Raw genomic sequence first — 8,703 nt, 5'->3', positions numbered from 1 at the left:
AGTGTACCTTTAGCAAGCTGCCACAAGTATGGTAAAACATCGGTGGCTGGTCAACTGGACAATAATCCTAAACTGCTTAGACCTGTGTATCCGCTATTGTGTCAAAGTTTAGAGACACTAATGAATCTACAATAAATGTCCATTCATAATGAATGTCAGGGTTTTCATTTCCCAGAGGAAAGCATCTTTGTTTATTTTCTCACCCCTGGATAGGGGAAAAGTGAATCTCTCTGCCTCGGGCACTAGGGTGACCTTTTGTTGCTGATAACAATGTTGAACATTGCTGCCTGACCCCCATTCCTCATAGCCCTGGGGTCTGTAATAAACATCTTTCAATTTTTCCTGGAGGTTGTTTAACTCAGGTGAGTTTTGCAGTGAAAATGATGGCCACGTTGAGTTACACATAGATGTGGTCAGGAACATGTGGGTGACTCCTCCCCAGTTGAATGCTTACTTTTTTGTAGTCAAGAATATCATGATCCACTGGTGAAGTACTAGTACAGTGGGAAAAGCACTTGCCTTTCACATGGCTGACCCGGGTTTGATCTCTGGCATCGCTTTTGGTCTCTCAGCACTGCCAGGAGTGATTTCCTGAGCCCAGAGCTAGGAGGAATCCCAGAGCATTGCTGAGTGAGGCCCCAAAACAAAAATAGGAGAATATCACTTATGATATTCAAATATGATAGAATATCCGTATGCTTAAACAGAATTAGGGCAACATGTCAGCAGGAGTTAAGGTTGTTGTAGCTGGAAAGCATTTTCAGGTACCTCTATAGCAAAGTTAGGAAAATAAACTTAGGGGACAAGGTATAGTATTTTCAAATCGAGTGCTGATTATGGAAGGGAAACTAGGGGAAATCCTTGGGCATGAGAAGAAGGGTGTGCTAAAACATATCAGCTGCCAGTGAAAGAGTGCAACCTCTCTTGATCCAAAGCTTGGAAAATCACTTTGGGGAATACCTCAAACTGGATGGTTAAAAAACTGTGCCTGTGGGGCCAGTGCAAGTAAGACACTTCTCTTGCACATAGCTGACCTGGGTTCTAAGCCTGACATCCCACAGTGTCCACAAAGCCCTGCCAGGAGTGATTCTTGAATGCAGAGCCAGGAGTCAGCCCTGAGCATCGCTGCGTGTGGCCCGCAAATTTTTGCATCAGAGCAGAAGTTTAATAAAGTGAACTTGGGCTGGAACAGCAGGAAAGGCTCTTGTCTTGCACAAGGCTGACCTGGGTTCAATCCCTGGCATCCTACTACGGTCTACAGCCCTGCCAGGGGTCAGCCCTGAGTGCAGAGTCAGAAGTCAGCATTGCCAGGTATACTCCCCAACGCTAGATTTAAAAAAAAAAAAACAAAAAACAAGAGGGGCTGGAGTGATAGCACAGTGGGTAGGGCTTTTGCCTTGCACGTGGCTGACCCGATTTCTATTCCCAGCAACCCATATGGTCCCCTGAGCACCACCAGGAGTAATTCCTGAGCGAAAAGCCAGGAGTGACCACTGTGCATCATCAGGTGTGACCCCCCCCAAAAAAAGCGAAAAAAAATGAGCTATTGAGTTTGTACAGAAGTCATTCCAAGAAAACGAACCTTCTCGGAGTTCCAGAATGAAATTCTAAAGATCAGATGGGAGGAGACCAATTTCCTGCCTCTGCATCTTGTCATCACTGGCCTTTCAGGCACTCGCTGTGCCAAAGATTCTTCTTAGAGCCCTCTTTAAGTCTTAGTTCCAGAGGCTGTAGATGAAGGAGTTCAGCATGGGGGTGTCCACCGTGTACATCACCGAGGCGTTGCCGCTGTCGCTGGAGCTGCAGGAAGCGGCAGAGCTGTTTCATGCAAATGCACGTGCAGTGGAAGAGGGACACCACGGCAGGTGGGATGCACAGGTGGAAAACACCTTAGACTTGCCCTGAGCCGACGCCATGCCGTGGATGGAAGACAACGTCGTAGTGTAAGAGTAAAGGATGCCCGCATGGGGTCCACCACCCAGCACCCTAATGGCAGCGTACGGCACAATGTCATTCAACAGAGTGTCAGAACAAGCCACTTGAGCCACTCCGTTGATTTCACAGAAAAAGTAGGGGATTTCCAGAACCATGAAGAAGGATAGTCGCAGCATCATGAAACTTTGCAGTAAGGAGTTCAGGCACTCGTGATCCAGCAGCCTAGAACAAGCAGCTCACAGAGCTGGGGGTTCATGATGACCGTGCAGTACGGGGGGTGGCAGATGGCCACGAAGCAGTTGTAGGCCATCATGGCCAGCAAGAAGTTGTCCAGTATGGCAAAGGTGATGAAAAAGTGCATCTGGGTGATGCACTCATAGATGGCTTGGCTTTTCGTCTGGACGTTCTGTAGCATCTTGGGGACGGTGGTGGAGAGGAAGCAGATGCCCAACAAGGACAGGTTGGAGAGAAAGAATTACATGGGCATGTGGAGGTGGGGGTGTATGTTGACGGCCATTATGATGAGGAGGTTCCCCAAGATCGTAACCAGGTACATGGACAGAAAAAGCCAAAGATGAGGTGCTGCAATTCTGCCTCTCTTGATAATCCCAGAAGGAAGAATTGTGAAATTCTGGTATAATTCACTTTTTTCATGTGTAGGTAACTACCAGGAAATGGGAAAATTAAAAACATGATGACTAGTTTTCTCCAAACAAAACATGGCTAACGTAAGTTGAAATATTTCAAACCGAGTTTGACCCTCCCCCCCAAAAAAAAGATGCTGGTCAGAGGCACCCAGAGCCTGTGCTCACTGACACACTGTGTCCCTCAAATGACACTGGCCTCCTGGTCCAGGCAGAAGCCAGGAAGCTGGTCCAGCTCCTTCCTACGTGGGGAGAAGGTCAGTCATGGTGTTGGGACGCAGGTGGGCCGGGATGAGAGAGGCTGGATCCTGGGAGAGGGCAAGGGACTCACAGGCATGGTGGGAGTTTTGGCTTAGGGATTTCAGGGACAAGGTGTAGCCTGACTAAGGACTGAGATCTAAGCAATGACTAAGGTCAGTGACTAAAACAGAGACAATTGTGCCAGTGGCAGGAACAGACTCTGCAGTAGTTCAGAGTCGAGAATGCCTTAGTCAGCTGGATTTTTTTTTTTTTTTGAGAGAGAGAGAGAGAGAGAGAGAGAGAGAGAGAGAGAGAGAGAGAGAGAGAGAGAGAGAGAAACAAGATCATTTTCTTTTTTCTTTTTGGTTTTGGGCTACACCCATGATACTCAGGGCTGATTCCTGGCTCTGCATCCGGGAGTTACTCCTGACTGTGCTGAAGGGGACCCTATGGGATGCCGGGAATCAAACCCGGGTCTGCTGTGTGCAAGGCTGTGTGACCTCCCCACTGTACCGTGGCACGGGCCCCAACAAAATAGTTTTCATAGAAACTTATTTAGAAAGGTGTAGAGAGTAGTACGCGCTGTGGAGAGAGCACAGGCATCTCTAGAGGGAAAGAGGCTCAGTTGGGCCACAGCGATGTCCAGCAGAGATGCGCTGGCCTTGCACTCGTCGATCGGGGTTTGATCCCAGGCACCCCATAGTGTCCCATGAGCCCCGGCAGGAGTCATCCCTGAGCAGCGCCAGGTGTGCAGAAACAAACACAAAGTGCAAACAGAAGGAAGAGCCAGGGCTGGCCAACCTGACCCTGGCATCCCGCTGGCCCCTGACTCCTGCCTGGGCACCAGCAGTTCTCCTGCGTGGACGTGGAAGATGCTCCGGTTAGCCACATAAAGCCGACCTTCCTGTCTCTGCTGAGCGCTGGCCACCGCCTGCAGGCAGACCTTCTCTTGCCATGCCAGAATTCGGCCACCAGGCTGGACGCGGTGCAGGGTGCCAGGGCCTCGCGCTTCGCTTCCAGGGGGCCTTACGCCAGGAGCTGGGCCTCAACCAGATGGCGGCGGACAGGCTTCGGGACCCCCCAGGACGACGGCCAGGTCCGCAGAGCGGGCGGCGGGAGGGCGCAGTGGGATCCTCGAGTCCAAGAACTGTACCCCTGACCCGCTCTGCCTGTAACCCGCAGTTCTGGTAGGGCCAGGCTGAGACCCTGCTGGAATTCAGCGCCGCCAGGGACGCATCCTGCAGCTGCTCCACAAGGCATCCGCGGGCTTCAGACAGGACAGCCCGACCAGAAGTTCCCTTCCAGCTGGAGCCCCTCTGCTTTGGTAGGAATCTCCTTCCTTCTTCAGCCCCAGGGGGACCCCAAACCTCTCCCCTCCTCTCTTGTGGGGCACAGCAGAAGTTTAGCTAAAAATTTAGCATCTCTGTATCCCATACAAAGGACTTTCAGCTCGCAGATGGTACAGGCCCCCCTTAACGTGCCTCCTGCCCTGTCCCCCCAAAACTCTGCTGCTTCCGGACCTCCTTGTTGACCACTAGATTCCCTCTTGTTGGACAGAGACTGCTCGTTGGCTTTTCCTGACATTTGGGGGAGCTGGACAGATGGGGCGGTCCATGAGTGAAGAACCAAAGTCGAACCCCAGAAGGAACTGGGTCCACTGGCGGAGCTGTGCGCCCCCAACTGCCTCAGCTCAACTCTGGACACTGCCGCACCCCTGCCTCTCACCCCTTCCCCTGAATCAGCTGGCCAGATCAGGAGGTGTGCACCGGGTGGGGTGGAGTGGGGGTTCAGGTGTTACCCCGGATCCCAGTAGTGCTGCCTTCATTCCTGAGGGATCTGTGTGCCAGGGGAAGCCACCTCTAGTGGATTCGACTCGCTTATACCCGCCAAGGGCTGGAAGGGAAGAGAGAGTCCAGCAACCAGGTGGTGGTGCCCATATTATATTCTGGGCCACAAGCATGTTAGGCACTGTGCTACCTTGGAGCTTCTTCATGGGGGCACAGGGCCCACACAGTCATTGAGTGCTGGGGTTTCTTTTCTTTTTTTTTTTTGGAATGGGGGTTTTCACACCCACTGTTTTCAGGGCTAACTCCTGGCTTGAGCTCAGGGATCACTCAAAGTTGGATGGGGGGCTTTATGGGATACCAGGGATTAAATTGTGGATTAAATTGTTTTGTTTTAGGTTATACCCAGAAGTGCTCAGTTGTTATTCCTAGCTTTTTGCTCAGGACTTGAAAGGCCGCCTTGGCATGCTGTAGGATCTCATCAGTCTCTAGGAGAGCCTGTTTGGATGTTTTCCTGAGCCCTCTGCTACCTGAGGTCAGAAAGGACTTGGAAGGATGTGAGCCAGTTGGAGCAGAGGGTGAAGCGCCAGGTCATCTAGGTCCATCTGATTGGCCCTTTTTCTCTCACCGCCCTCACTGTCATCCAATCAGAGGTAGAGAATGGGCGACTGGGGGAGGGGAGATAACAGTGCTCTGAAGAAGGCCCCAGGCCTGAACCTGCTCTTGGCTCCCAGGACTCTGCCCAGCGTGGCTCCTGGACCCACTGCGCTGTCAGCTCCTAGGCAGAGGCTCTAAACTAGACAGATTCCAGATTGGGAAGCACTTGGGGAGCACGAAGATGGCCTAGGAATTAGAACAGGTGACCAGGAAAAAGTAATCAGGACCTGGTGAGGGTGGAGGCTATGGAGTGCAGAAAAGGGTAAGGGAGAAATGATGTTTTTTGCTTTTTTGCTTGGGTCACGCCAAGGGAAGCGCAGTGGTTACTGCTCGCTCTGCACTCAGCAGTTTCTCCTGGTGGTGCTTGGGGGACCTATGGGATGCCAGAGATTGAACCTGGCTCAGCTGCGTGCAAGGCAAATGCCCTACCTGCTGTACTATTGCTCCAAACCCTTAATGGATATTTTCTCTCTTTTTATTTTGTCTTTGTCTTGGGTCACACCCAGAAATGCTCAGAGCTTCCACCAGGCTCTGTAGTCCAGGATCACTCCTGGCAGGACTTTATTTTTTTAATTATTATTATTTTAATTTTTTAAAATTTTATTGAATCGTCGTGAGATAGTTACAAGCTTTCATGTTTGGGTTACAATCTCACAATGATAAAACACCCATCCCTCCCCCGTGCACATTCCCCACCACCAATATCCCGGGTATATCCTCCTTTCCCACCCTTCCCCTGCCTCTAAGGCAGACAATATTCCCCATACTCTCTCTCTACTTTTGGGCATTATAGCTTGCAACACAGACACTGAGAAGTCATCATGTTTGGTCCATTATCTACTTTTGGCATGCATCTGCCATCCCAACTGGTTCTTCCAGCCATCATTTTCTTAGTGATCTCTTCTTTATTCCATCAGCCTTCTCCCCTCCGCTCATGAAGCAGTCATCCAGCTATGGGGCATTCCCCCAGGCCCTTGTATCTACTGTCCTTGCGTGTCAGCCTCATGTGATGCTACCCTATGCTCCACAAATGAGTGCAGTCTCTCTATGTCTGTCCCTCTCTTTCTGACTCATTTCACTTAGTATGATACTCTCCATGTTTATCTGTGGGGTCCCATGTCATGACCAGCAGGGAGGACCCTTCCTGGGGCTAAGAAGGGGCCATAGCAGAATGAACAGAGGCAGACACAGAAAGCAGCAAGGAGAAAGAGAGAGAGTTTATTCTACTAGCAGCTACTACTTATACCTTTTCCACTGGGGGGAAATGGTGTCTGGACCCACATACAAATGCAGATTGACATGTCCTTTTGTTACAGGCATAGGCTATTGAGAAACAAATGACCATAGTGGCAACCTTGCTACAAGCCTCTGTTAGAATCAGAGAGCCAGGCTGTCTGACTAGGAAAGTGGCTCCCTACATTTATCCATTTATAAGAAGACAATCACTTTAACGGGTTTCAGGGCCTCTAAAACTGAACAACTTTTGTTTGTGGGCCACACTGGTCATGCTCAGGAGTTACTTCTGGCTCCCAACTGAGGAATTACTCTTGGCAAAGTTTGGGGCACCCTATGGGATGCCAGAGACTGAGCCTGGGTTTGCAGAGTGCAAGGCAAATGTCCTCCACACATATCACTGCTCTGGTTCCTTCATTTGGAATCTTTGTTACGTCAGAGGGTGTGTGTACCTTCAGCAAGTTGCCGCAAGTATGGTAAAACATCGGTGGCTGGTCAACTGGACAATAATCCTCTTAGCTGCTTAGACCTGTGCATCCACTATTGTGTCAAAGTTTAGAGACATTAATGAATTTACAATAAATGTCCATTGATAATGAATGTCAGTGTTTTCATTTCCCAGAGGAAAGCATTTTGTTTATTCTCTCGCCCCTGGGCTGAAATTCTGGCCCCCTTGATAATCCCAGAAGGAAGAATTGTGAAATTCTGGTATAATTCTCTTTTTCCATGTGTAGGTAAATACCAGAAAATGGGAAAATTAAAAACAAATGACTAGTTTTCTCCAAATTAAACATGACTAATGTAAGTTGAAATTTCCCAAACCGAGTTTGACCCTCCCCCCCACAAAAAAAAGATGCTGGTGGGAGGCACCCAGAGCCTGCTCACTGACACACTGTGTCCCTCAAATGAAACTGGCCTCATGGTCCAGGCAGAAGCCAGGAAGCTGGTCCAGCTCCTTCCTACGAGGGGAGAAGGTCAGTCATGGTGTTGGGACGCAGGTGGGCCGGGATGAGAGAGGCTGGCTCCCGGGAGAGGGCAGGGGACCCACAGGCATGGTGAAAGTTTTGGCTTAGGGATTTCAGGGACAAGGTGTAGCCTGACCGAGGACTGAGATCTAAGCAATGACTAAGGTCAGTGACTCAAACAGGGACAATTGTGCCAGTGGCAGGAACAAACTCTGCAGAAGTTCAGAGTTGAGAAAGGCTCAGCTGGATTTTTTTGAGTATGTTTGTGTGTGTGTGTGTAAGTGTGTGTGTGTGTGTGTGTGTGTGTGTGTGTGTGTGTGTGTGTGTGAAGCAAGATCATTTTCTTTTTCTTTCCTTTTTGGGTTACATCCACGGTGCTCAGGGCTGACTCCTGACTCTGCATCCGGAAGTTACTCCTGACTATGCTGAAGGGGACCCTGTGGGATGCCGGGAATCAGACCCGGGTCTGCTGTGTGCAAGGCTGTGTGCCCTCCCCACTGTAGCACAGGCGTCTCTACAGGGAAAGAGGCTCAGTTGGGCCGCAGCGATGTCCAGCAGGGATGCACTGGCCTTGCACTCGTCGATCAGGGTTCGATCCCAGGCACCCCATAGTGTCCCCTGAGCCCCGCCAGGAGTCATCCCTGAGCAGCGCCAGGTGTGCAAAAACAAACACAAAGTGCAAACAGAAGGAAGAGCCAGGGCTGGCTGACCTGAGCATGGCAGCGCGCTGGCCCCTGACTCCTGCCTGGGCACCAGCAGTTCTGCGAGGACGCAGAGGGCACCTGGTGAGCACTGTGCGGGTGACCTTCCTGTCCCTGCTGAGCGCCGGCCACTGGCTCCAGGCAGACCTTCTCCTGCCAGTGCCAGAACTCGGCCACCAGGCTGGACGCGGTGTGGGGTGCCAGGGCCTCGGGCTTGGCTTCCAGGGGGCCTTATGCCAGGAGCTGGGCCTCAACCAGATGGCGGCGGCCGGGCTTCGGGACCTCAGGACGAGTGCCAGGTCCACACAGCGGGCGGCGGGAGGGCGCAGTGGGGTCCTCGCTTCCATGCACTGTACCCCTGACCCGCTCTGCCCGCAACCCTGCATTCCGGTAGGACCAGGTGGAAACCCTGTTGGAATTCAGTGCCGCCAGGGTCGCATCCTGCCGCTGCTCGACCTGGTGGCCGCCGGTCCGGACAGCCTGAGCCTGACCCTGCTGGAATTCAGCGCCACGAGGGAAGCGTCCTGCAGCTGCTACACAAGGC

General features: G+C 51.5%; 1 pseudogene; it reads right to left on the bottom strand.

The window, feature by feature from the left end:
* Positions 1-1,715: 1,715 nt before the first annotated feature.
* On the bottom strand, positions 1,716-2,401 carry LOC101557200 (olfactory receptor 7A10-like; annotated as a pseudogene).
* Between the last annotated feature and the right edge of the window lie 6,302 nt (positions 2,402-8,703).

Source organism: Sorex araneus, chromosome 2, assembly GCF_027595985.1.
Source record: "Sorex araneus isolate mSorAra2 chromosome 2, mSorAra2.pri, whole genome shotgun sequence".
In the NCBI taxonomy this organism is placed as follows: Eukaryota; Metazoa; Chordata; class Mammalia; order Eulipotyphla; family Soricidae; genus Sorex; species Sorex araneus.
Note: the sequence above shows the minus strand (reverse complement) of the source record. Positions and strands in the feature narration are given on the sequence as shown.